This window comes from Manis javanica, chromosome 8 (genome assembly GCF_040802235.1).
Source record: "Manis javanica isolate MJ-LG chromosome 8, MJ_LKY, whole genome shotgun sequence".
NCBI classification, from domain to species: domain Eukaryota; kingdom Metazoa; phylum Chordata; class Mammalia; order Pholidota; family Manidae; genus Manis; species Manis javanica.
In genome coordinates, this window is record NC_133163.1 from 107,903,905 (window position 1) to 107,930,946 (window position 27,042).

The window sequence follows — 27,042 nt, forward strand, 5'->3', positions numbered from 1 at the left end:
CAGCTTTTTTTCTTGCAAAGTTTATATCGTGGAGATCACCTTGAGTATACAATGCTGAATTTTTTTTAAGTTTATATGAAACCATCACTAAAATGTCTTAGTTGGTTTATATGCAAAACCTTTTCCCATGTCATAAAAGTCGTGGTCATTATCATTTTTACATAGCTGCCTGGTATTGCATTGTTTGAGGATGCTGTAATTCGTACCACATCTCCACAGTACGGGGCATTCAGGTTGCTTTGACAATAATAAATAACATAGTGATTAATATCAGTGCCCATACATCTTTGTCTGCATTTCTGATTATTTCTCTAGAAGATTCTGGGAAAAGAAATTACTGGGGAAAGAGTATGAATATTTTAAAGCCTGCTGCCAAATTGGTTTCCTGAACAGTGTGGGAGCAGTGTTGGTCTCCCCACAGCCTCACCAGGCTTGAGTAGTGTCATAGTCTTAATCTTGCATGAAGTAGCAGAGGACAGTGTTTTATTGCTGTTATTGCATTTCTGTAATTACCAACATTGGTAAAGCCAAACATTTTCCCATATATTTGTAAGCTGTTTTTATTTCCTTATCTGTGAACTGTTTGTTCATGTCCCCTACTCACTTTCCTGTATTGATGTTCTAGTGTTCTCCTTATCAAAGTAGAATCTCTTTGAAGACCGAGGCTATTAACTCCTTCTCTACCACATTTGTGATACATACTTAGTCCTAGTTGGCTTTTAATTTGTTTGTTTGTTTTTAAACTTGTGTTAACTGGTCAGAATGATTTCTCTCACCTTCTTTGTCAATACTCCTTTACTTCATAACTTAGGGTGGTGAATTCTAGACAGGCCCACCAAGTGAACTGTGACCTGGAATGTGGAGAGAGACGGTAAAGGCAGGAAAGAGGCAGGGAGGGGGACGGGCCTCTGCTGGGGAGCAGGGGAAGATGTGGCTCACGTGGGAGGGAAGGACCCACCAGGCAGAGCTCAGCACGCAGGCTGGACCAGCACAGCACGGGCGTGGGCGGGCAGAGGCGCTTGAACTGAGCGACTCATTACATGCTATTGAGGACTTGGAATGTGCCTAGTCTCTGCTGATATGTGCTGAGAGTGTAAAACACACCCAGATTCAAACACTTACTCAGGAAAAAAAGAGTATCAACTACCTCAATAACTTTTACACTGCTTGCACATTGAAATAACAATATTCTGGCTATTATTGAGTTACATAGAATATATTAAAATTAATTTCACATGTTTATTTTTACTTTTTTAATGCAACTGATCAAAAATTTTAACTTGCACCTGTGCCTCACATTCTATTTCCACTGGGCAGTACTGTTCTGGTGAGGACTTGCTAAGAGGTGTAAAATATATTAAAAGAAGGTAAATCGATAGTAAGCAAGAAAGAGGAGGCCGAAGGAAATGAGGGAGGGAGTGTGAGCAGCCAGGACCCAGGTCTCCATGAAATGCGTGCCAAGTTCTACCTCCCGCTAAGCGGTGCTGAGACCTTAGCACCAAGAGTAAAAAGTGTGAAAGGGCTTGGGTAAGTCAGAGAAAGACCGTGGGGGTGGGGGTGGGAGGTGCCCGGGAACAGGGAGAGGGGAGGCAGAGTGCCTAGGTAGGCTGTGAATCACCTCCAGAAGAGGGGCTGTGGGGCTGTGGACTCGGCACAAAGGGAACAAGAACTTGACCACCTTTAGGGCTGATATTCTGTGGGCTACAGAGAAGCGCTCAGATCCGTCACATCGGACATTTTTACAAAGTCTGGAAGACATACCCTACAGTGAAACCTCCACCTGTGCAAATGGCACTAAGCTCTCCAGGCACCAAGGTGCCAAGTCTACCGGGGTGGGAAGCCCGAAGATCAGCATGGCCCAGGTGGGTGGGCGCCAGATGATGGGGGCTCTTGGATCAAATACAGATTGCACCTGAAGATTCAGCTTTCGTCATCTTCGATAAAAGCACCTCCTGGGTTCTCAGGTTCAGGTAAGGGCACACGAGGTCGGTCACCCAGACAAAGCGCCCATCACAGATGACACAGTGGAGGACAGCACAGCCATCCACGAAGAAAACCCAGTGGGATCTATGAATGCTACTAGATCTTATAGGTGAGTTCAGCAAGGTTTCAGGATTCCGTGTGCAAAAGAATATACAAAAATCAGCTGTTTTGTCTTTAAAATATCAGCAATTTTCCCATATGCTCATATCCACTGGACCGTGTTATTTTCAAACCTAACATGAACTGCAGAACAGTAGAAGGGGTAGAGCCTTTGAGATGAAATCAGTCCAGGTTAGAGCTGGGGAGATAGGGGGAGGGAGGCTGAGCACACAGGCTGCAAATCCTTCCCGCTCTCTGCGCCTAAAACAAAACTGAACCAAAGATTGGAAAATCGCTTGATTAGAGAATTCAGCATCTCCCTCCAAACTGCCTGTGATTTTATTATTCAAGATAGCAAGAAGGAAAAAAGAAAGATAGCAAGAAGGACCTATTTCCTGGGGCAAGAAAAAGCTAAAATCCCGCAGCTGGTGGCCGTGATTCTGCAGGTGGGAAGGAGCAGGGAGTGTCCTGGCTCCTCCCTCCCGCCTCGGGCCTCTCCAGAGCCCCCCTCCGCGGATGCTGCCAGGCTACGGAGGCAAATCCTGGGCCCCAAGCCTTCCCACGACTGGCTCCCCAGGAAGACAGCTCTGTCCTTCCACAAACCCTTGCCTCCCATCTGTGACCCTATTTGGCAACTTCTGGTGACTTCACTTTTCACTCTTGGCTAAAAATGGGCCTCTGATGATTTATTCCATCCTGGGTGTTGACAAGCTCAAGAAGTTGTGTGGGGCCCGCTGCCAGGCACTCGCAGGAACAAGGCGTCAGTCAGCACTCCCGGGCCGGGCCGGTGGGGGCCGGAGGCAGGGCAGCGGCGGAGGGAACTGCGCGGCACCCCTGGGCCTGCTGCCCTCCCCTGGGAGGCAGCCCCGCTCCCCGAGATTCCGCGGAGGCGCAGAGCCCTGGGCCCGGGGCAGGACAGGCATCCTGCAGGTCTGTGACATCTCAAGGCTGCTTCTCTGTGGGGCCGGCCAGCCCCAGTGCCCAATGCTAAGCGGCCTTTCAGAGAGCTCTGAGAGAGAGAGAACCCAGCCCTTTCGAATTCCCTCTGTTATGTGTTCACTAAGCATTAGCGCTTGGGGGAAAAAGTAAAAAAAATATATATATATAAGAAGAAAAGCCTTAGAGATCATTTAACTTCAGCTTCTGATTTTATGGAAAAGAACTGGAGACCCAGAGAGGTCAAGCACCTTGACCCAGGTCACACAGTGAGGTAGAAGGAGAGTGGGGACTAGAACCTGGGCCCTTGTCCCAGCCTTGGGCTCTGCTACCGACCGCGATTAGGGGCCTCCCGCTTGACGCCCCGAGAGGCAGGAGGCTGGGTGGCCTCCAGTCACAGGCAAGAAGGGCAATGCTGTGTGGCAAGACACCTTGGCCAGACTTGTGGCTTGCCCTTTGCTCCTCTCTCAGATGGGGCTCTGCTTGGCGGCCGGCCTTTTCCTAGCTTATGGGGACAACTGGAATCTTCGGGGCTCTGGGCTGAGCATCCCCCAGGCCCCACGCTGCACATGGACCCTGCCCTCCGCTTGAACATTTCTCAGGATGGGTAGTTCTTCTTCCCTCACTTACAGCCTCTCTGCGGCTGGACAGACCCAAGCAATAGAGATGACTGTCCCCGGAGCGGCACCAGCCACCCTGCCATGCCAGCTCTGTCCTCTAGGCTGATGCAGAGAAAGTGTTTCCCCTTCTCTGAGCTACAGCTTGTACCTTTGCTGGTGACTTACAGGGACAAGTCAAAACAGGCATAACCATTATAATCCTCCAAAAGCCGAGGGCCCTTGGGTGGGCTAGACCGAGCTCTTACTCAATCTTCTTTTCCCATCCTGCTAGAAAACTTGCCCCTCTCCCCTAGAGAAATTGAATAAGAAAGAAAGAGAAATGCCCAGCCTGTCCATTAGCTCCTTGCTAGTGATTCTGGTGAAAGGTCCAACTGGGAAGGAGGTTGAACCCACCCAAGGTGAGGTGCAGGGGCACCTGGGCTCTGCCATCATGAGCCTTTCTTCCTCTTGCTCTTATTGGTAAGTAGACCAGGATACTCATGAAAATCATTATTGTTTTTCTAAAGTCCACATTTGCCATGTCATTTCTTTTGGAAACTACAATTTAAAGTTAATTACATCAGGTCAAAAAAAATCAATTGCTTCATTATGCCAGGTGGTATTCCAAGGGATACACTAGTGAATGAAACCAAGTTCCTGACCCCATGAAGCTTCTGTTCTAGAAGAGAAGACAACAGAGTAATAGTTAAACAACATACATGACCTATGAGGGCAGGAGCTGACGTGCACCAAGAAGGAAAACAGAGTAGGGTAAGAGACAGAGGTGCTGGAACTGCTGTTTTGGGAAAAGAGGTGAGGGGAGGCCTGGGAGATGATAGTGGAGCAGAGACGGGAGTGGAGCAAGGATGCCTCCTGGAATATCTGGGGGAGGTGTTCTAAGATGAAGAACTGCAAGAAATCCATGATCAATGTGCAACTGGGATCCAGTAGAAAGAGTTCTAACCGACTTTCTGTCAAAGGAAATAATTTTCATACTAAATTTTGCCATAGCTGAAAAACTTCAACATGACATTACCTGCGTTTAGCAGCCTTTAGCATTCATAGCCTGATTTCCAGTAGGTGGGACCACTGGTATATGAATGAACAGATCAAACATCTTACCTCTGTGGGCAGCTCCCTCACATATTATCCTTTTTAATCATCACCACAATCCCACAAGGTAGATGTTCTAATTCACAGCAATGTTACAGACTGGGAAACTGAGGCTGTGAGAAGTGAAGTGTCTGGAACATGGCAGAGCTGAGATTCATAGAATCTGGTGTCCTGTATGTGGTCCTGACTCAGGACATCAGTATGCAGGAGTGCGCCCTCTACAGAAACTTGTGGGGACTTCTCCTCCTTGAAATGTAGTATAGAGAAAAGTGCAAGGATTATCTGGGCTTGTAAATTTAACTTTGACCAGCACAATATCCAGTATTGGAGATCAATATCTCTGTGATAGTGTGGCAGAACACCACTCAGCTCTCCTTCAAGGGGGACTGCCAAGGGCAAGAGTTACCTGACAGCCCCAGTAAGGGCCCTAAAGACCCACCTGCCTGTTGGGGGTAAAGTCACACACCTCCCCAGGGCTCCTTCCAGCCAATGGCAGATTGTGGCAGTGAGGGCACAGTGCTGCCCATCCTCTTGACACAGCTGCCTCCAGCAGGCAGCATTTGAGCTCAGGGACTCCTGCTGGCCTAGCTGAGACCCTCTCAGAAAAGTATGGCCCTGTCTGAGCTCTTTCTCCTGCTCTTCCTTCCCTCTCTCCTTTCCCAGGTGCCAGACTGGCATTGTGGTCCTTCCCTGCCATCTCTAGCCACCTCCCCTTTTCTCCTTCACAGGCATGTCCCCCAACAAACCTCTTGCATGCCCAAGCTTATCTAGTGAGTGCTTCCCAGAGAGTCCACTATGACAATTTCTAACTTCAGTAGTTTTGTCTTACTTCTTTATAGGACTACATTATAAGTTCTTTATATCTTTGTCTTTCTGGACTTGAAAAACCAAAGCAAAAAGAAAAAAAAGAGAATTTGTCAGCTATTAGTGTTAGACTTTTGGTCTCATTAATGGTCCATTTTCACAGAAACACACTGAAATCCTGAACTCTTACTGCTGTTAACTGAGGTGAGGCTTTGGCCTGACTTCTGGCAACAACCTCTTATTTTAGCAGCTTCCGATCTGCTTTCACAGGTCCTTGTCCAAGATAAACACTTCTGGGCTTTGTTTCCAGACTGTGAATTCCAGCTTAGAGTTAATCAGTGCTGTCAATGCTTATTCCAAAGTCTCTAAGCGTTTATAGAAGGTTGCTGGGGTGCTGTAGCCAAATGTGGGGTCTGAACCAGCACTGTTCAACAGAAATATAATGTGAGCCACATAGGCAATTTCGTTTTCTAGTAGCCACACTTGAAAGAGGAAAAATAAACACGTAAGATTAATTTTAATAATATGTTGTATTTAACCCAATACAGCCAAATTATTATATCAACATGTAATCATATTTAAATGAGAGTTTTTTACATTTTTTTCATACAAAATCTTTAGGCAAACCACATTTCAAGTGCACAGTAGACACATAATGCTGGTGGCTACCATATTGGACCATGCAGGTTCAAGCATTCCAGAGTCTGAGAAATAATATTTGATTGCAGAGTGGAGACAAACTGTTTTCTTAGCGCTCCTCTATACTGGCTCCAGGTTCCCACCCACCCCAACCCCAGTGAGGAATTTGTCAAATCATCATCCAAGGGGATTTTTATTCAGAACATTTTTTTCTTGTTTGCTAGGAAGTAGAAAACATTCATTTGAAATAAAATATTTCTGGGATCGAGTTCTTAGGCATACGTTAGATATCAGCTCCCACAATTATTTTAAATAAATCTTTGTAGCTAGAGAATAAAGAGTGCAAAAGCATGAGGCCATTTTCTTCTCCCAAACGTGTGTGATTCTGAAAGCTCTAGCAGTTTCCATTATGTGACTTTGATTTCTTCAACTGCCATCCCAGAGTAACCATCTGCCACCCTCACCTGGCAATTTACAAGCCCAGCAGAGACCACCATGTTCTTGACTACTGTAAGAAAACACTATGATGCTCCAATTTTTTAAAAACTGGTATCATACATTTAATACCTCCTTCATGGGAAGCAAATACTACAGAAGTATTTGCCTGTTCATTTGCTTACTTAATTTTCAACCTTATTTTCTGCATTTTACAGTTTAAAGAAATTGAGTTTCAGAAAACTAACTTGCCCGACACCACATTGCTAGTCATTCTACAACCCTTTAAAAGTTGGCATTAGGAGACCAATAAATATTCTGAACCAATTTACAGTGTTGATGGCACTGTAAATTGGTTCAATCTTTTCTGAGATTAACTTGGCAATGTTTAACAGGTTATAAAATGGTCTATGATTTTTTATACAATGATACTGGAATTTATCCTAAGGGAATAAATAAAATATACATGCACATACTCATACACTAACTTGTACAAAGATGTTTATGACAGAAAAATCTATGATAGTGAAAAAAATTTAACACCCTGAATTTTCCCTCACTTAGCAAACATTCATTGAGTACCTTCTATGTGTCAAGCACAGGTCTAATACCAAAGATTCAGTGGTGGAGAAAAAAATAAATGGACAAAAATGAGCCTTCTTTTCCTGGGGAAGTTTCACACATAAATATCATAGCAGTATAACAGAAGAGTGGATAATGAGAGCCATATACATAATCTTAAGCTGTCCAGAAGCCATTTTAAGAATCTAAAAAGGGAAAAAAGAAATTATTCATATATATATATATAATTATAATTATGTGTATATAATTATTCAATATATCCAAAATACTATCTCAATATATAATCAACATAAGAAACTAAGATATTTTGCATTTTTTTCATGCTGTCTTCAAAATTCAGTGCATATTTTACACTTACTGCACACCTCAATTTGAACACCAAATTTTCATCAGAAATAGTAGATCTATCTTTAGATTCAATAAAATATACCATTAAAAAAGTAGATTCACGGAAGTATTCACAGAGTATTTCAAACATACTTAAAGGTTTCTCAGTCATTCAGTTGAATCTTAAAAATAATTTTCTTTAAATTTTTGCATCCATATTGACCACAACAGTTCATCTTTTTTTCAGGAAGAATTGATTTGACTTTGGAACAATCAGTTGCAAAACAACTTTTGCCAAATTAAGTACATTCACTAACTCTTGGGTCCGTTCAGTCTTACCGATGTGAATTCAAAAGAATATTACATGAAGTAAAAAGTAACTCTGGTTTATCAATATCAGAAAGTATCCTTCAAGTTTTTCTTAGAGTTTTTCCAGCAAATTTACATAACACTGTTGAGTACAATTAAAATCTTCTGCCATTGATTCATACAGAAAAAAGATATAAAATTGTTATCTTTGGATTATGAAAAGTTTCCATTTCAACACTGATTCTTCTGCCTATCTAACTAGGTCCCAAATAAGATTTCCCTGTACCTGGAACCTCAAATTTAGCTTGTCCACATGCAGTGGAATATCAGTGAGAAAACAGAAATCACACTGCCATTTTTTGTCTTTGAGTATTGACCATTTGGTCAAACAAAAAAATATTTGTTTTGTTTCAAGAAGTTAGACTTGCCAGTACAGCAAATCTTTGTAAACCTCTTCCACAACTCAAACAATGAGCATTGGTAAATAACATTAAATTTATTAAATCCACTGTCTTCTATTTCTTTTAACAGTTCTATTAACTGTGGATGATTCATAGCATTTGTGCATCTATCCTGAACAGTATCAACAGTTCCATCCATGACACTCTTCATAGCATCTTCTTAAGAAAACTGAGCTCAAATATTTTCAGCATGTATTACACAGTGATGAAGCAATCAGAGCAACATCAGTCTCTTATTTTTAAATTTTAATAAATCTGGATTTTGAAGCTGATATAACTGGATCACAGTACATCATGATAGAAACTACTTTTTCTTCATATCTAGATGGAATCCTTTGATCAATATAAAAGATTCAAAAATATTCATGCCTTGAGTTCAACTTTTCAGGCCACAAATTGAAATTTCTTTGTAAATGTGGAAGACCTTTGGAAAAAGTTATCTAAGTGCTACTATACCAGTCAATGATAGCTTCTGCATCTCCACTCCATTTTGTATCCTTCATTTTAAATTAAATGTTTGTCCCTACTTACTTTTTCACTAGAAAAATAATTTAATGATATTACAATGAAAATAAATGCAATAATGTAAAAAATTTTAATAAATGTAATTATAATTTACATAAGAATCACTATAACTCATCTGCATAAAATGTTCACGTAAACACAAAGTTACATTAGTTACAAAGAAAAAAAAGAATTCAAATGGAATCGATCACCTGATACCTACTACATGGGTGCAGTGTTAGTGGGGAGACTACGGGAAGACCTCATGTGATGTAATCAAAGGTCCTGCTCAAACAACAAAGTTGTGTTTAACAGAAAAACAGTTTATAATGCTAAAGCTTTTAAGTTAAATTAGGTTAAGTTAAATTAATGACTCCATCCCTCAGTCACTCTGGTCCCATTCTAAGCGCTCGGTAGTTCCATGTGACTTGCCTCAGACAGCAAAGCCCCAGTGGGGGACAGGGCAAGGGTCCAGACCACTGGACATCTTCAGAACTGCCTCTTGTTTCCTTAAGGTTCCATGAGTTTAGAGGGGAGAGAAAGCATTTGGGGCTAGGCTCCTGGCTGCCCCCTTCACTTCAACCAAGGTGGCTCCACTTTTATCTCTTTCATTTATTGAATCTTCACATAAGATTTAGTTGAAAGAAAGTGTTCCGGTGTTGGTCCTTCTTTAAGGCTTTGAAGACTTTGGTCCTCCATTTCCTTGCTTCACAGAGTGGTGAATCTAATGTTGGCGCTCCCCTAGAGCTGGCTAGAAATGCAGGTTATCACGCCCCATTCCCCGTGATTCATGTGCACGTTAAAGCTTAAGAAACAGTGGGCTACATGGATTTTTCAAACGCACGATCTCTTTTCCCTAGGACTCACATGCACAACACGCTAATGAGAAAGTAGCCCGTCATGAAACTAGAACCAAAGTCTGGCACTACAGAAACCATCACCAGGCAGGAAATGCGGCCGTCAGCATCTCCCTTCCCCAGCTATGCCCCTGTGGCGCTCCTGGACTCTGACAGCCCCAGCACTCCCCGCCCACCCCTGCCGCGGCGGTGCCTGATGCAGCCCAGGAGCACTGCCTTGAAGCCGACGCTTCCGTGACATGGTGGAGAAGGTATGCTTAGTAGTTAAATGAATAAACCCTGGCGCCAAATGGAGTGATTTTAAGTCCCAAATCAACCAATCTCTAGTTCTGGGAAAGTTTCTTAGTTTCTTAGGGCCTCAGTTGCATCATCTTTAAAATGGGGATAATTATCGAAAGTACCTAAAGGGCTGTTACAATGATTAAATGAGTTAATGTGGGTAAGGCATTTAGAATAACAATTGGTACATAAGTACATAGAAAGTTCTAGACAAACAATATAAAAATCGAACCTCTGCAAATGTTCCCCAAGTTTTAATATGAGGATAGGAAAACTACTCCCAGCACTTCCCCTAAATAATTTTCTCTCTCTGGGAGTGGAAGTTTTATCTGCTATAAATGACTCCTAAGGGGTGTTCAAAATATGTTTGTTGAATGAACGTGTGCCTCAATAAACAGAAAATTGATCAGAATGGAGGATGTGATGTCTGCACAAGCTCAGAATTCCAGCATTTTCCTACAAGTATCAGAATCCCCACTCCTCCCTGTGAACTTGGCTTCATTTTGTTGTTTGTCTTTCCCTCCAGGATGTTCACCCAGAACATTCCAGAATCATTTGAGTGTAACCTTAGTAAGTGCTTCTCATAATAGAAGAGATCCCAAACCGACAGCCGGCGAAGCTCCTAGCATGAGCAAGAGCGAAGCCAGGGCTGTGTATTTATATAAGATTAGGAGATTGGAATACACAGTGAAGAACCAATACAAAATTGAAAAATGTAAAAAATAATGTCTATCATTTTGCTGGAGCCCTAATGTCCCTATATTAAAAGAGCTTTCATTATTTCTTCTCGATTCTTCTGTAAATGCTCTGGTCAAATTCCTCTTTCAATTTCCACTAATGGATCCATAATGGCTAAGATGAGAGGAATCTCTCTTCAGCATAATGCCCCCAGGTCTCTGAGAGCATGCACCTTGCCTCATTCCAGAAATCTGATGTCAACTATAATTCGGAGGAAAAATGGGGGAATACTCCTTCTTGTGTATACAACCCATTTTGAACCATGGCTTAGGGAAAAGTGACTATAGAAGGGTGGTGGTCTCTGACCCCTTTCTCCTTACTTCGTGAGAAATTTGCAAAGTAGATTGCCTTTCACAGATGGGGCTGAGGCTTATTGCTGGGAACAAAATAGAAAGACAGGGCAGGGCTGGAAGTCTGTAATTCTGGAAATTTGCTGGAAGCACAAATGCTTCTAATAGGAAAAAGGTGACCAAGTCTGGAGTCCATCTAGGGAGAGTGAAGAGGCTTTCTGGAGCTAACATCTAAGGACAGGTACCAGCTAGAGTGCAGCGGCTGTTGGTGGAGAGCTTACTTCATGGCAAGCAGGGTCTTGGAGCCACCATGAGGATGTGACAGAAGACAACCTGGGAAGGTTCCCCCAACCCATCCAACTGACCATGGACTATAAGACATGAGGGCAGGGAAATGTGTCTTTGTCCTCTGTATATCCTCAGCCTCTGGCATTAGTCACAAGTAGGTATCCTGGATGCTTTTGAATAAATAAATTAATTAATGTTGGAAGATACTCCAAGTAGGACTTCAAGCACTTGAAGGACTTGAATGCCCAGGTGAGTCTGGGGTCTTGGGAGCTAAAGCTGAGCATAGGCGTGTGTGGACTGGCTCTCAGCAGTGGGATTAAAGGAGGGGTCCTAGAAGCTGTGCCCTCTTCAAAGAGTCAGCAACAGGAACATAGAGGGGGGTGGGGAGGGTAAGAACCCCCAGCTGCAGATCCCCAAAGGCCACTGCGATGAGAAAACCATTCCTGCAGTGGGTGTATAAGGCAAGCCAGAGGGCAGGGAAAGAGCTGCAAGGCCCCCAATGCTTGCAAAGTTGCTCTTGCCCTTTCTTGTGGACTGAAATGCCACGCTGGGAAGAGGGCTGGGCTGCTCCCTTGGAGGAATCACGTAAAGCTGACCCCAAGACAATTGAGGGTCCTTCCTGACCTCCTCTACTGAGTGCTCAGGATCTGCAGGGCTCATGGGTTCCCCTCACTGCAGGGTTGTATTTGTAAGGTTTCTGCATGGCAGTTTCTTCCCCTGTCCAGGCTCTAATCCAGGCCTCCTACACTTTCTAAATTCTCATTTCCTGCCTCTGCCTGCTGAATACCTCCTGCCTGCTGTCCCCTTGCCGCACTTCCTGAGCTATGTCCTCAGTGGAAGGAAGCCAGAGACGTGTGGTGGGCTTGTCACCCTCCCTACCTCTGCCTTGTGCTGTGCGGAGGGGTTCCCTGGCTCTGGACCCACGGGCTGAACGCAGCAAATCGTGACAATGCGAAGTATTCCTGAGGAAGAGAACCAGGAAGACTGGCTCTCCAGAATCTTCTGTATCATCCTCCATGTGATGACCCTGATGCTGGTGAACATGGCCAAGAGAGGGCCAGAGTTCTTGAAGAAATCCTAGGCGCAGCTTCAGTAAATTCTACATATGGCAGAGAGAACATTCTGCGGTGACAGGGACACAAGTGCCTGTGTGGGTGGTGACATTCAAGCTCCGCATCACACCCTCATTAAGTCACACCAAGGCTTCTGTCCATGTGAGGCTCTAAAACACAAACAGGATGATGGCAGGATGGCGGACCAGGATGAGGCAAGGGGAGGTCGGCCAGGTTGTTCTCAAAGGATCTTCGCTTCGCTAGACGATTCAGGAGAGGTAGCCGGCGCGAAAGGGAAAACAGCCGAGGTCACTGATGCGGACACAATGCCGAGCGGTTTCTCCTTTCTTTAAACATTTTCCTCAGTCTGGTTCTGTGTAAAGATGGTCTAACTGCACACAAAGTCAGCTTTCTAATGTCAAAGACTTGAGCTTTTTGGAGGGACAAGAATGTTCTCAGCAAAGGCAAGGGGCAGGCAAAGCCCCGCAAAGGGGGCCCAGGCTGCGGGGTCACACTGCCAGCCCGGCCGCTGCTTTCCTACCACCCTCACCCCCTCCGGGAGTCCCGGGGCCAAAGAGAGCCAGGTGTTTGAGTTTTTTCCTTTTAAATTTTTCTTATCAAATTTTTATCAACTAAGTAATTCATGCTCACTGTAATAGCTGCAATAAAGGTTGACATATGTCCTTCTTAAACATAATAGGAGGTGAGTTTGTTTCCTTAAAAATAGGATTATTTACACATATTACTTTGCAGCTTACATTTTCCATTTAACAATGTACCACAAACACTCTCCCAAGTCAATGCATACAGATCTAATTCTTTTAAATAGCTGCATCTTAGTCCATACTTCCTCTACATAGAGCCTGCATTAAACATCTTTGTGTGTGTGTGTGTATATATATATATATATATATACACACATATTTATCCTTACAAGTGGATCTTTTATTTCTGAAGAAAACAGATATAAAAATGGAATTGCTTGGGAATGGGGACGTGTCCTTTTTAAAACAGATGTTACCAGATTATTTTCTCAAATTAGAAATCCACTCACTCAATGCAAAATATTAAAATGTCAGTCTTACAACATCTTCACCAGTATTCTCTTTTTGGTCTGACTTTCGCTGTCTTGTAAAGAATGTGAATTCAGAGAAAAGTAAGAGAGCAGGTTATCTCTTTACCTCAGCCCTCAACACATCAGATTCCCATATTATTACACATTTATCCAAATCCACAGAGCGTTATAAAGTCAAGAGAGAACCCTAAGGTAAACTATGTACTTTGGGTGATAATGACGCATCAGTGTAGGTTCATCATTTGTAACAAATGCACCACTGGGGGATGTTGATAACATGGGGGAGCTTATGCATGTGGGGTCCATGGGAATCTCTGTACCTTCCTCCCCATTTTGCTGTGGACCTAAAACTGCTCTAAAAAATCTAAGTCTTTTTAATAAAAGAGAGTCAAGAAAACATTCTGTGGTGGACACTGTGCTGTGGTCCCCGGATCAGAACGGGAGCCTGCATCGACTTCCACTCACAATTCCATGGCTGGAGTCAGAAAGATGGTGGCGAGGCACCCTCATGCTGGACCGTCACTACCCAGAGGATGAGGCTGGGTAAGAAGAGGAGGAAGACAGTGACATTTCTCCATCAGGAAGGGAGAGATTTCAGTCCACCAGCAAGTCCAGATGGAAGCACATGAATCACACACCCAACACAGCGTCCCTGGACTGGGCCTCGTGTGGCCACCTAACAGGCTTCCTTGTGAACCCAGAGGGGGGCACCACTTTGGAGTTAGTGGAGTTCAGAACAGCCCTGGAGCACCAGGCTTGCATTGCTTTTCTTAAAAAACCTCAAAGGTTTTGTCAAGAGCCAGCAGAGCAGACAAGACGCTGAACACCTTGTTTTATGGCAGGTGAAGAAACCCTACTCTGAAGCCAGAAATGAGTGCTCTGCGATGTCTTTCATCCTAATATCAAGGAAAATAATTCAAATTTAAATGATTTCTGTTGCCCTCTTATTTACTATTCCTTTTGTTCCCTGTCTATAAATGTGTTATTTCAAGATTTTTGTGTAACATAAAAATGGACAATAAAATTGGTTTATCTCCTCCCCCCATAAAAAGGAATAAAGGATCTCCTCCCTCGACTGCTAGGAGTGGTCAGCCACTCCGGAATTGCCCCCGCTGAATGAAGAGCTGCTTCTCCAAGGTCACGTCACATTGATGACTGATTCAGAGGTGTAAATACTCAGCTCTCCTGTCTCAACTCAGAACAGTTCTAAAGGGTCATTTGTCTTTAGAACCGCCCACAGGGTTCCTGTTGCAGCTCCTCCCGGGACTCCATCACAGCTGGACTTCTCTCTCTGCTGAATCCCGCCCCCTCCCCAAGGACATCCCGAATAAACTTTCCACGTGCTGGCCTCTGTCTCAGGGTCTGCTTCCCAGAGAACCCAGCGATGAGCTATCCATTTTAAAAGAAAGGAAGTCACATACAGCATCTGTTTAGAGTTTCTCACTTAACAGAATTCATGACATCAAGGTCTTTTTGATTTTGGAGGGCTGATTTCCTTCTTTCTCCCTCCTACAGAAGGAGAACCCAGGAATTTACACCTCTCACCTTATATGTATAGATACATGCCTGTTTACTTATTTATTAGATGATAATTGTACCTTCCTAAGAATCATGTTGCTCATCACTACTATAAAAGAAATTTGAAAAAAGTAGACAGCTTGCTGGAAGTCTCTTTAGTTTTTGCCAATTGTTAAGCAGAAAACTGGTTATTGCTTTGTTCTTCTCATTGGCGTTTCCCCACTAGTGAGGCTGAGAATGTTCACAGGTGTTTATTAGCCAGGTGGATGCCTCACTGTGAATTGTCTAGTTATATACTTTTGCCTAATTTTCTTTTTGTTTCTTCTCATTTTTTCATAATAACCAGTGATAAATTTTTGGATGTATGTTGCTTTTTGGGCTTTTTTTAATGGTGACTTTCACCAGTTTTAAAGATAACACCTTGTGTGTTCATTTGGGAGTTTTGGTTATCTTAGTTTTGGTTTTAAAAATTAAGGAAGAATTTCTTACAGTTTTAAAACATTAAGGAAGAATAACTGTCTTAGGCTGTTTGAGCTTCTATAACAGAACACCACAGACTGGGTGGCTTGAAAGTAACAGAAATTTCTTTCTCACAGTTCCGGAGATTGGAAAGTCCATGATCAAGGCACCAGCAGATTTGGAAAGAGTTGCTTCCTCGTTCCCAGATGGTTCTTTCTGCTGTGGCCAAAAGAGGAAAGGGATTTCTCCGAGGTCCTCTTCATAAAGGCACTAATCCCATTCATAAGGGCTTCATTTGTATGGTCTACGCACCTTCCAAAGGCCTCATCTCCAAATACCATCACATTCAGGATTAGATTCCAACATATGAGTCTCGGGGGAGAGGATCGGATCCAAACATTCAGCCTATAGCACTAACAATCACTTAAAATTTTTCTACATAGAGAAATCACTTTGAATTTTTTCACTTTCCTTGCAATTTTTCCATGCCCAATTTTCATAATTCATATGATGTTATGTAAGACTTCATATATAGTTTTGCATTCTTATTTTTTATGTAACATTATATCGTAAGCATTTCCCCAGATCATTACAAACTTTAATAAACATCGTTTAAGTGGCTCCCTAATAGCTTATCTAATGGATAAACCGTCATTTGACATAAACCCTTCAGAAGTACTAGACATGTTGATCATTTCCAATTTCTCATTGTTACAAACAATACTGTGATGAGCTTCCTATGCAGAAATACCTGTTTGTATTTCATTTTATTTCCCTCAATACTTTCTCAAGAGTGGAACTGAGTTAAAAGTAAAAACATGGAAAGGCTCTTCTTATATATCTTATATATCTCAGTTCAGTTTTGAGGAGTCATTTGCAAACCAGTGTTTCACATCTGAAGAGAAATACTGCAGTGAAAACATCACACTCAGACTTAGTCCAAGCAGTGGTGGTCCCAGCCAATGTCTTAGGGTACCGAATTCAATTAAGCAAACATTTGTCACACCTACTGCTTACAAGAGACGATTTTAGGCAATAGAGGGATATAGATAACATTGATCAGGATCCTGCTGTTCAAGAAAGATGAACAATAATTGATTTACTATAACATGAGAAAGAGTGAAACAAATCTTCCACAAAACTGAATCAGCTTGTGTGGGGGAAGTGGTGAAACAATGCCTCCAGGGAGATAAACTGTTATATTACAGCCTCATAAAACCCTGGTGGGCACCAGGACCCATCCTACAATCAATATGGAAGTACATGAATGCCTACTCTAAGATATGGAACATGGATTTAGGATTTTACATGATGACAAACCTTTATGGATGATCCACTGGTGGGCATCACTAATTTCCTGGGTGCCACGTCCCTGGCACACTGCCTGCCATCATCTTTCCTGTAAAGGTTCATCCTACAGCAGCTTGAAGACCGCAATGTGTCTTCAAGGCAAAGACCACCAATATTGCTCAAAGGATTAGGCTATGTGCTACTCGCCCTGAGAGGCTCTGGTGGGTGGAGAGAGGCCACCAGGCTGGCTGCCACCAGTGCATGCTTTCTCCACTGCTCAGAAGCTGATGGAACCTCAGCCACCACAGCCCAACCTCAGTCACCTTAAGGCAGCATGGAGGGATGGTGCTGGAGTCAGAATTCTGAATTTGACCTTTGCTTTCCCCAATTTGCACCCTCTGACCTGGACAACTTATTTAAACCTCTCGCCTGACTTTCCTCAACCATTATACAGACCAGAGTGACCATGAGAAGACAGAAAGATAATGGATATGAAAGCCCTTAAAAAGAGGAAATCGTCTTTGAAATACCAGCATTTATTATGTTCTGGAAAATTTAAGCTAAAGACTTTCGAGCCCTCCTCTCTGAACAAATTTTAATGTCCACAGGGGTGGGGAGCAAGGGATGGTAGGGCACTGACATATTCTTTCTAATTTTGAAAAGGCATGCCTGAAAGCCATGTGACAGAAGAGCTGTCCTTCTGGCTTTGTGACAGCACTGGAGGCAGACTGTGGCTAGCTGAGACAATGTTACGGTGTGTGCCCAGGGTTTGGAAAGGGAAGGAAGACTCTTGTAGAAGGCTAGTTGGGGAAGTTTCTTTAAGGTTTATAAGTTGATACTGGGCTCTACACCATAACCATGTGGACATCTGTGCCTTTGGGATTCACCTTCCCCTCCATCACCTATGAAGGGGCTTTTAGGAAGCAGCGTCTAACACAATGGCAGAACTTTGGCCAGGCTCCTGGACACGTGAAGCTCAGAGGATATTCTAGAAGAGATTTTCAGAGCAGCACTTCTACTTCATGAGCCTTTATGAAAAACTTACAGAATTGTTATTTATCCCACTTTTGTTGGATGGAGAAAATAGATTACTCTTTTAAGAGCCTCTCCTCAGGGAAAGGAAACATTACCTTGAGGGATTTAGGTAGGTGCTCCAGGAGGCCAGCTCAAGAAAGCTACTCGTTCACTCAGAGGTGTGCAGGAAGAGAGAGAGAAGGGCCTAGACCACAGTCCCCAGTGTATCTAGCGCCCCCTCGCCAGCCAGCCCCCCGGAGAGCAAGGTGGGGGCATTCCTCCCTACCCACTCCCACACCTGCATCCTCACTGTGTCCCCATATGGACACAGTCCCTGTGCCCGGCAAACGAGGGGCTGCAGGGAGCCGCCTCCCCTGCTGTCCACCCACTCGCTTCCCCTGCTCACCGGAAGGTCCCTCCCCGGTCCTTGGCTACGTCCCAAGGCGTCTGCCTCTGCAGGAGCAGAGCCCCGGGTAGTGCCACCCCAGCTTTCCTCTCCCCTCAGGCTTCCGTCTCACCACTGTCCCCTAAGGGTCCTCTTTTCTACCCTCTGTCCTGAGATTGCCATGCCTGCCTGTGCTTGAAAAAGGATCCGGGAGATTCCCAGAACACCCTATATATAATCCAGTTCCTGTTCTGTGAATTCCCAGCCCATCGCAAACACGTGGACGCTTGCCTCCTTTCCCACCCAGGGGAAGCGATCATCTTAGACTGATCGCCGAATGGGGCGCAGCCAGCACAAGCCAAGGGGACGACGGGTCCACGGAGGAGAAACCCTTACTTAGATGAGGACTTTCAACAACAAGAGTAGGAGCTATCGTTCCCTGAGACGCTTTCCTGTTTATGTGTGTGTTATACCCGTCATCTCCTCTCCTCCCCAGGACTCAGTGAAGAAGGGAGGCGGCGCACGGGCTCTGCTCACAGTCAAGGAACGGGCCGCTGCGAGCTGCTGAGTGGCTAGGGCCGAGCCCAGGCCTGGGGGTGCTGGTACCTGAGGCCTCTCTGGCTTCTGGCAATGGAGAGAGTACGCCGGTGGGAGCAGGGCACCGGTTCTGCCCTTCCCAGTCTCTGGCCTGGCACCAGCCACCGGGCCCAGCAGGGCCTCCCCCACTGGCCAGCAGCCAGGGTCTGTGGGAGGATGTGGTACCCGGAGGACGAGGCAGGGTGGCCCCCTGAGGGGAGCGTCATCCAGGTAAAAGCAAGGCTGCAGCTCGCAAGGGACCACAGAGGCAAAACGTAATCCTTTATCCTCATGGGAATCCGGGAAGCTACAGTCCAAACCCTCTAGACTCGGATCATGGTGCTGCCAGTGTTGGTCCTATGAGACAAACTCACCACCTAGCTTCCCACTGTACTTCCTGCCCCTTCTCCCTGACACCTAGGGAGCAGGTCTGCCCCGTGGAGTTTGTTCTTTCTTCCAGCAAGTGGGAAGAACCTGGTCTGAAAAGCATGTCCTGACGAGGGCAACCGTGCCTCATGGGCCTGGGGCCGCAGGGCCTGAGCAGGTGTGTCTGCGGCAAGGGGCCAGCAGCAGACCTCAGTACTGGGGTGCCCTCTTCTGCGGGAGCTGGAACTAGGGCTGGGAGGAGCCCTCTAGCTCCTCACCTCAGGCACGGCTGCCTCCCCAGCAGGTGCAGGTAGGGGATCTGGGGTTCCCAGGCTCCCCCAACCTCGTGTGGCCAAGAACGGGATTTCCTCTCCACCCTACAAGAGCCAGAATGCAGGGGGCCCACTTTGGGGGGTCATCTTGCTGTCTTCTCCTGCCCTTTCTAACTCCAAAGCCCTACTCCTACTCCTAAGAACTCACTTATACTTACTAGGAAGAAAATAGTAGGCACTGTAACAGATTTACACGGGGTACTCACCAGAAAGGCCCCAGAGATGTTAAGGAGACCCAAATACCATAGTGCTTTTGCAAACATTGGCTCATCAGAGCCTTAAACAGCCCTGAGGAAGAAACGGAGAGCCAGCAGAATCAGTACCTAGTCTTACTCCCGTTGGTTTTGTATCAGGGTTGCTATTACCATTTATATTTCTATTGTGTTTGTGCTCACATTGTCGTTAGAACTTGTAGTCATGTCTATATTCCTGTTACCCATCATACTCACACTGGCACCCGTGTTGGGATGGGTATCGGCACGAGTACCAAGTAAGGACAGTGGTGGGCGCACCAACACCCTGCTTCTGTTCTCCATGAAGACCTGCGGTCACCTTCCGTGGTAACAACACGGCAGAGGGCTCTCAAGTTCTGTTGAACTCGGGACAGGAATGGCGTGACGGCAGCCCTCGGGGGCTCTGCGAAGGGGACATTACACAAGTAAAATCTTAAGTGTGGCCCCCAAGTCCTACATGTGAAGGCAGTGGGGAGATGATGCTGGAAATGAGGATGGGAGGGCACATTCTGAAGGAATTATGGGTTATGATAATGAGTTTGTCCTACAAATATGAGTCACCACTGAGGTTCTGAGGCTTGAAGTCCCAGGACCCAGGGCTGGGACTCTTTCCCTCACCAGAAACACACACAAACACACATGCACATAAACCCAGGTGCCACACATGATATCATACACACATACACACACACACCCCATACACACACACATACACATACACATACACATTCTCACTCTGCCCAAAGCCTCTGACAGCCGCCCATACCCACCCGTGCCTCTGCTGCTTTGTGACCCTCACAGAACAGAGTCGAGCTTATTACAGTAGCCAGAGTAAGTGTGCGACTTGTTCCACAGATGTCAGCCCCGGGTGACCTGAGATAGCTATTCACTGAGATTCTACAGCACCCTAGGACTTCTTTGTGACAGGAAAGCAAAGCCTCAACCAGCCAGCTCCTTCTGGCACATTTTAGGCGGTGGTCACACCCTGAGGTGCGAAGGCCTTTTGTGGGAACAGGGCCCAGGTTGCCTCAGTCACCTTCTGTGTCATCTGTCCTTCCCAGAAGGACCAGCACCTCATTTCAATCCTTCCATCTCACGTGTGAGGACACAGGGTGAGGCTTCAGTCTGGGACTTTCCACCGCAGGAGGCCAACACAAGCCATGGGTTTCCTCTTTTCATGTTACTTCCAGACATCAAAGAAAGTGCTCCCCCCACCACCCGCCGCCCCACCCAGGAGCTGGAGTCTGAAACTGTGCACATTCCCCTACATTAGCATCCCTGTGATCTATAAGGACAGCAGAGAGAGGTACACTGCCCGAGACTGCAGGGCCACATCCTTTCTGGTTCACCATCTTCCTTCCAGCTTTGGGGGTACTGACTCTCAGACACGCCAGGAAGCCAGGCAAACGTCTGAGCCAGTGAAATGTACAACTTTCTGAAGCACATTAACAGTCAAGGGCAGGCAGGCATCACAGTTCAATCTTCAACATCAGAAATGTAAGCTTCTTACACTTATATTTTGCACCATTGAAAAGAATTCTAGACGTTTCCAGTGGAAAGATACCTGAGAGCTCATGTAACTTCATCATTCCACAGATGATGAAATTTAAGGATCCATTTCTCCAAGTGTGATCCCCTGACCAGCCGCCCCTGAATCACCTGTGGGCAGGTTGCTCAGGTCCTTCCCCAGATTTGCTGAATCAAGATTTGCGGTGGAAAAGCCTAAGAACCTGCATTTTAAACAGATTCTGCAGGAGCTCGTGCACCTGATAATGTTCTAGAAGTACTGCTGATTCATACAGGTCTGAGACCATGGCAGTAATAATAATAGTGATCACAACTACGATACTGAGGAGAGGTAAATCTGGATAGCCCCAGAGACTCACACCCCCACTACTTAGGAGCCCAGTGTGCTAGCTCAGCAGATCTGAGCAAACCAAAAAGAACTCTCTGTCCCCAGTCACAGAACCCCCAAGGACCCCCCTTTTTAACAAGGCCATTCCCTCTACCAGAAAGCCCACTGGCTCATAGATGTCCCCTGCCCTCTGCCCCTATAATGAGACAAGGTCACTCTACTGGAGCTCTTTGTGTGGTATGGACAGTTCACCAAACATGCTTCTCATCTTATTGATTCTATAAACATCTAGGTAAGGAACCATGTACCAGGAACTAGGTACCAGTGATATAATGGTAGAAAAAATGGGCATGCCTCTAAACGTGGGTCTCTGTATAGAAGATGCTGGAAATTGCTCCTCTATCCTGTGGACTAGAGATTAAGTGGGAAAAGCCTTCAGATTTGGGCAGAAGAATTCCTTCTTCCCAGATATGAGGTGGGAAAGGAAAGAGCTTCACTTTCAGGTGGCCCTGAAGGGGACATCAGGGAAAATGTCCTTTGAATGGCCTCCAAAATGTGTCTCTTGACCTTCTACATCACATCAGCCTCACCTATGAAGCTGCATAGCTTCAGTGCCAGCAGCAGGCCAGCCACAGCATAGGGAATGGCTGCTGGTTTGGGAGCTCAGCTGTGCCCACCTTCCCACCAACCTGCCCGCCATGGGGCAGCCAGCTTAAGACATAGTCAGTCTCTAGCTGAATATCTTCCCCAGAGCTCAGGGCAGGTCACCCGGATCTACACACCTGCATCAAGCCACAGCCTTATACCCTCACAACAACACATACACACATGCACATCTTGATGACCCAGAGCCCACTGCTGCTGTACTGGCCAATGGCTTCTGCACAGCCCACATTGTCCCTCCTCCCCTAGTCCTGTGCCCACCTTCTGGCCCAGTTGGGTTAATCAGGTTTCTGCCTGGGTTGCCCTCTCCAGCAGCCCTGAGTAGTGGACTCACTCAGTACCCTGTCTAGGGTCTGGAGCACTGGCCCTGAACTGCTCCCTGAGGCCTGCTCCCAGGTGAGTCTGGCTCCAGCGGCCCGCCTGGTCCCCACTGATGCTCTGGCTGGTGGTGAGACCAAGGGCCTTGGAGTCAGACAGGCTGAGCTACAACCTCAAGTCCACCACTTCCTTGCCGTTTTACTTTGGGCAATTTCCTTCATCTCTCTTAGCCTTAATTTTCCCATTTGTAGCATGAGAAAAGTAAGACTTGTGCCTCGGCTTGCTTGCACTGTGGACTAGAGGTGACCTGCATAAACACCGAGCACCACGTCTGCAGAGCAGGTGCTTAGCAAATGGTGGCTATTGCTGTCCCTGTGCGTCCCTGGTCAAATAACCTAAGTCCCCCAAAGGGCCTGTTCATTCAGGCAAATGCTTGTTCAACAGCTCCTCTGGGCCAGGTACTATTAATATACCATGAGTAAGACAAAATCCCTGTCCCTGTGGAACTTAGCTCCATAAAAAAAGAGACAAAGTGCCTATATTAGTTTGCTGGGGCTGCTGTGACAACAGCCCACAAACAGGGTGCCTTAAACAACAGGGATTTACTGTTTCACAGTTCTGGGGCTGGAAGCCCAAGGTCAAGGTGTCAGCTGGGTTAGCCCTTCCTGAGGGCTGTCCCATGCCTCTGCCCCAGCTTCTGGGGGTTTGCTGGCGATGTTTGCTAATGTTTCCTGGCCTTGTAGATGCCCTAATCTCTGCCTCCATCTTCACTGTGGTGTTGTGTGTGTGTGTGTCTGTCTGTCTGCCTGTCCCTGTGTCCAAATACCCCCTTTTTTATAAAGACACCAGATGTTTTAGGTCAGGGTACACCCTAATGATCTCATTTTAAGTTGATTATCTCGGTAAAGACTGTTTCCAAGTAAAATCACATTCTGAGGTACCAGAGGTTAGGATATCAACATATCTATTTTGGGGACACACTTCAACCCCTAACAGTGCCCTTTCCATCCGCTCACACAGCCTCTTTTGATTTCTGACGTTGACCGTATACAGGCCTCCTTCCAACGCAGTTTAATCTCGAGTCGGTGTGCCCAGCCTGCTCAGTGCTCTGAAAGACTACAGCCAAGAACGATCTCTGTCTCTCCCCTCTCCACCCACAGGAAGGTAAAAGACCTCGAAACTGACCTTCCCTGTCTCAGCGGGACCATATGATGCCCCAGCAGGTCTGCAGCCCGGCCTCCTGTGCAAGCACCCTGGCCACGGGCCTTAGACGGAGCCCTGGACATGTATTTCTTCTTTTGCACATTGTCATCTCATATAAATGGAGAAAGCATCTCTTTGTGAAATTGCCTATCTCCTGCAGCGCAAGTTGGAGGAATGTTTACTTATTTGGCTCCAGGGAATCATAAACATCTTGCAGCATATGTTAACAGTTACTCCATAGCACCATTCATTTTTAGTATCTGGAATTACAAAGCATTCCCTCCAGGATTCACCTCCAGTAGTTAACAGACTGACGGGCTTGGTTCTCCCTGTCCTAGGCCTCAGAGGGACAACATCATTGGTTCTGGCTTGTCCCCTTCAAAAAAACCAGCATCTCTTAATGTGAAAAAGCAGGGGAACAGGCCTCATCGCAAAACTTCTGCAAATGCCCAAACTGAACAAAAGTCAAGGACTATAAAAGAGAGGGAGAGAGGGGGAGATGGGGAGAAAGAGGGGAAGGGGGAGAGGTGGGATGTGTCTTTTATGCCTGCACTCAGCCTGGGTCCTTGCTGCCTGCCTGAATGACTCCTGGGCCCTCCCAGAGCACTCCCAAGCCCTCGCCACCAGCCTAGTGGGCAGGCTCTCCCTCTGCCCCTCTCTCCTTCTCTCTCCCACTTCTCTCTCCCTCTGTCTCCCTCTTTCCCCCCTCTTCCTCTCTCTCTCTCTCACCATTCACACGGAAGTCAGAACTCATAGCACTAGTCCAGAGCTGTCCCTAGTAACTCCCTCATACTGCTGTGAACGGGTCCTTTTCTTTTCTCTCCTCCAAGTGTCTAGTGCCACTACAGGCTCCAGCAGATCCCTGTAGCTGTAGGTGGGTGGCTGTTGGCAGGCATAGGGTGGCACAGAAGAAGGGAGTCAGGAAGACCTAGATACCAGCTCTGGCTTCACACCTGCAGAGTGGATTTGCCGCCTAATCCAGAGCGTGTTCCTTGGTAGCTGCAGCTCTCAGCCTCCTTATCTGGGCCCTCCAGGGATGCAGGTAAATTACACAGGGCGAGGGGGCGGTGGCGGGGCCCTGATGAGCTGTAGTTCCCTGAGCGCTGGTGCGGCACGCCCAGAGTTAGAGGGCAGCCCAGTCCGGCACCCCCAGAGCCTGGAGCAGTGAGGAGGGGAGGAGACACAGCACCCCTCACCTCAGCCAGCAGGCCAGCCACAGGGACTGAAATCAAAAGCTGGTCACCCTACCCTCAGACAGGGAGTCTCTATTGTGCCAAGGGATTGCTGTTACCAAATTCCCTGATCTTTCTCTACCACGTATGTCACCATGAGACAAAAACTGACACCATGCTTGGCATAGTAGATGGCTGTCCGTTGGCTGTGGTTTCATTCAGGTGCCCAGTGCACACTGAGGTGGGGGGCACGGGGAGGGCTGTGCAACACAGAGAAGACAAGTAGTGATTTTACAGCATCTTACTATGCTGATGGACAGTGACTAATGGGGTATGTTGGGGGGACTTGGTGAAGGGGGGAGTCTAGTAAACATAATGTTCCTCATGTAATTGTAGAGTAATGATACCAAAAGAGAAAAAAAAAAGAAAGAAAAAAAGCTATGCCAAGCTCCACGCCTAGAAAGCCCACTGATCCCTGCCTCGTCCCAAGGATTTGTGACTCCCACAATTAGCACGGACCCTTTGTTATGATGCCAATAATACAGCCCTGCAAGAGAAAGCATAGAGCTGTTAGTCACTTACACCTCACTGAAGTTACCTGCTCTTTCCCAGAGTCAGTTTCCATTTGTGGAAGGAAAAGAAAACTCCTCCTCACCTTTCAAGATGGGTCAGGGGTGTCCTGGACAGATGTAAGCTTTCTCCTGGAATGAAAACAGCATCTTACCTGTTCAAGCCTTGCTTATATGGCCCAAGCACTGTTCCTTAGGTCATCCTTACAAGTTCAGCATGGAAAGCAATCTATTTCCCCCTTGACAACTAAAAAAGCCTTACAGTAATTTGTCATGCTTAAGAGGCTCTGACACTTTACTTTTATTTTTAGCTGAAAAGTAAAAGAGACTTTTAACTTTATAAATAATTGTGGCAGGTTTAAGGGAACTTGATTTACTGTAATTATACATTTATTAAAGTACTTAAGAGAGCTTGGCTTATATCATCGGCACACCCTGCCAGGCATCTGAAGAGTTTAAAAAGTAAACGTATTACATTTATAAATGTGGTTGAAGATTTTTTAAGGGAATGTAATTAACTAAGTCTGTAAACGGGACTCATTTTAATCTATGCTCATGAGTTAATTGAAAAATCAATGAACAAGTGAAAGTATTCTTATTTTTACAAGAATCGTTATCTGTATAAATGAAAACATTTGAAAGTTGACTTTAAGTGCATAACGAAAACAAGCCATTCACACTTGGATGTCTAGCTAGACATCTCATATGTGTCTCAGGTGCAGCTGCTTATCTCCCCACCATCTCCCCATCTCAATAAGTCAATCTTATTCCTCCAGTCGCACAGGCCAAAAAAACCCATACTCATCCTTGACTTCTCTTTCATTCACATCAGTCCACAGGAAAACCTTAACGCCTCTACCTTCAAAGCATTCACAGTCCAGCCTGTCTCAGGGCCTCCCTCCCCTGCAATACCCTGGCCCCAGACATCACCCCCTCTCTTAGATTACCGCAGTCACCTCCTACCTGCCACGTCAGCCCCTCAATCTATTCGCCACTCAACAGCCAGGGAAAGCCTGTTAGAACAAAGTCCGGTCATGTCTCTCCTCCACTCGTAACTGCAGAGAGAAAGGAAGAGTCTTCTCAGGGGTCTCCAGGGCAGGCACAAGCAGGCTCCCCACCCCCACCACGACCTCATCTCACCACGGGCTCCTCTCGCTCGCCCAGTTCCAGCCTCACCCACCTCTGAGCTTTCGCTCTAGCTGCTCTGCCTGGAAAACTCTTGGCTAGATGTCAGTGCAGCTTCCTCTGTACTAGGCAGAATAATGCCCCCCCAGGGCGCCCATGTCCTCTCTCCTGGAACCTGTGAATATGCTGGAGTCCACGGCAAAAGCCCATGAAGGCAGCAATGGAGTCAGTGGCAGGGGTTGAACTGTGACCTGCTAAAACTCCCGTGTTGGAGCCCTAACCCCTCGCACCTCTGAATGTGACTGGAGACGGAGTCCTTGAAGAGGTACAATGAGGTCATTTGGGGGAGGGCTCTAATCCGGTTAAGAAGAGATCAGGACACAGACACACTCAGAGAGACCATGTGAAGACAGAGGGAGAAGACAGCATCCACAAACTAAGGAGAAAGGCATTAGAGGAAACCAGTCCTGCTGGCACCTTGATTTCAAACTTGTAGCTTCTAGAACTTGGAGGAAATAGATTTCCATTTAAGCCACGCAGTCTGTGGTCCCTTGTATGGCGGCAAGCGGACAGAGGTTCCTAATCAGATAACCT

The 27,042-nt window shown here is 46.0% G+C and overlaps 1 long non-coding RNA gene across 2 annotated transcripts in view; it reads right to left on the minus strand.

Moving 5' to 3' along the window:
- Window positions 1-26,356, minus strand: part of LOC108403844 (uncharacterized) — a 28,774-nt gene extending 2,418 nt beyond the window's left edge. Inside the window, exons 1-3 of one of the 2 annotated variants that reach the window (XR_001854808.3) lie at window positions 26,287-26,356; window positions 25,410-25,455; window positions 6,348-7,375 (exon numbers count right to left, since the gene is read on the minus strand). This is a non-coding gene — a long non-coding RNA (uncharacterized lncRNA). Of the gene's footprint in view, window positions 1-6,347; window positions 7,376-25,409; window positions 25,456-26,286 lie in introns of those variants that run through there. The other variant, XR_005062047.2, reaches the window with a different exon arrangement.
- Window positions 26,357-27,042: the final 686 nt, after the last annotated feature.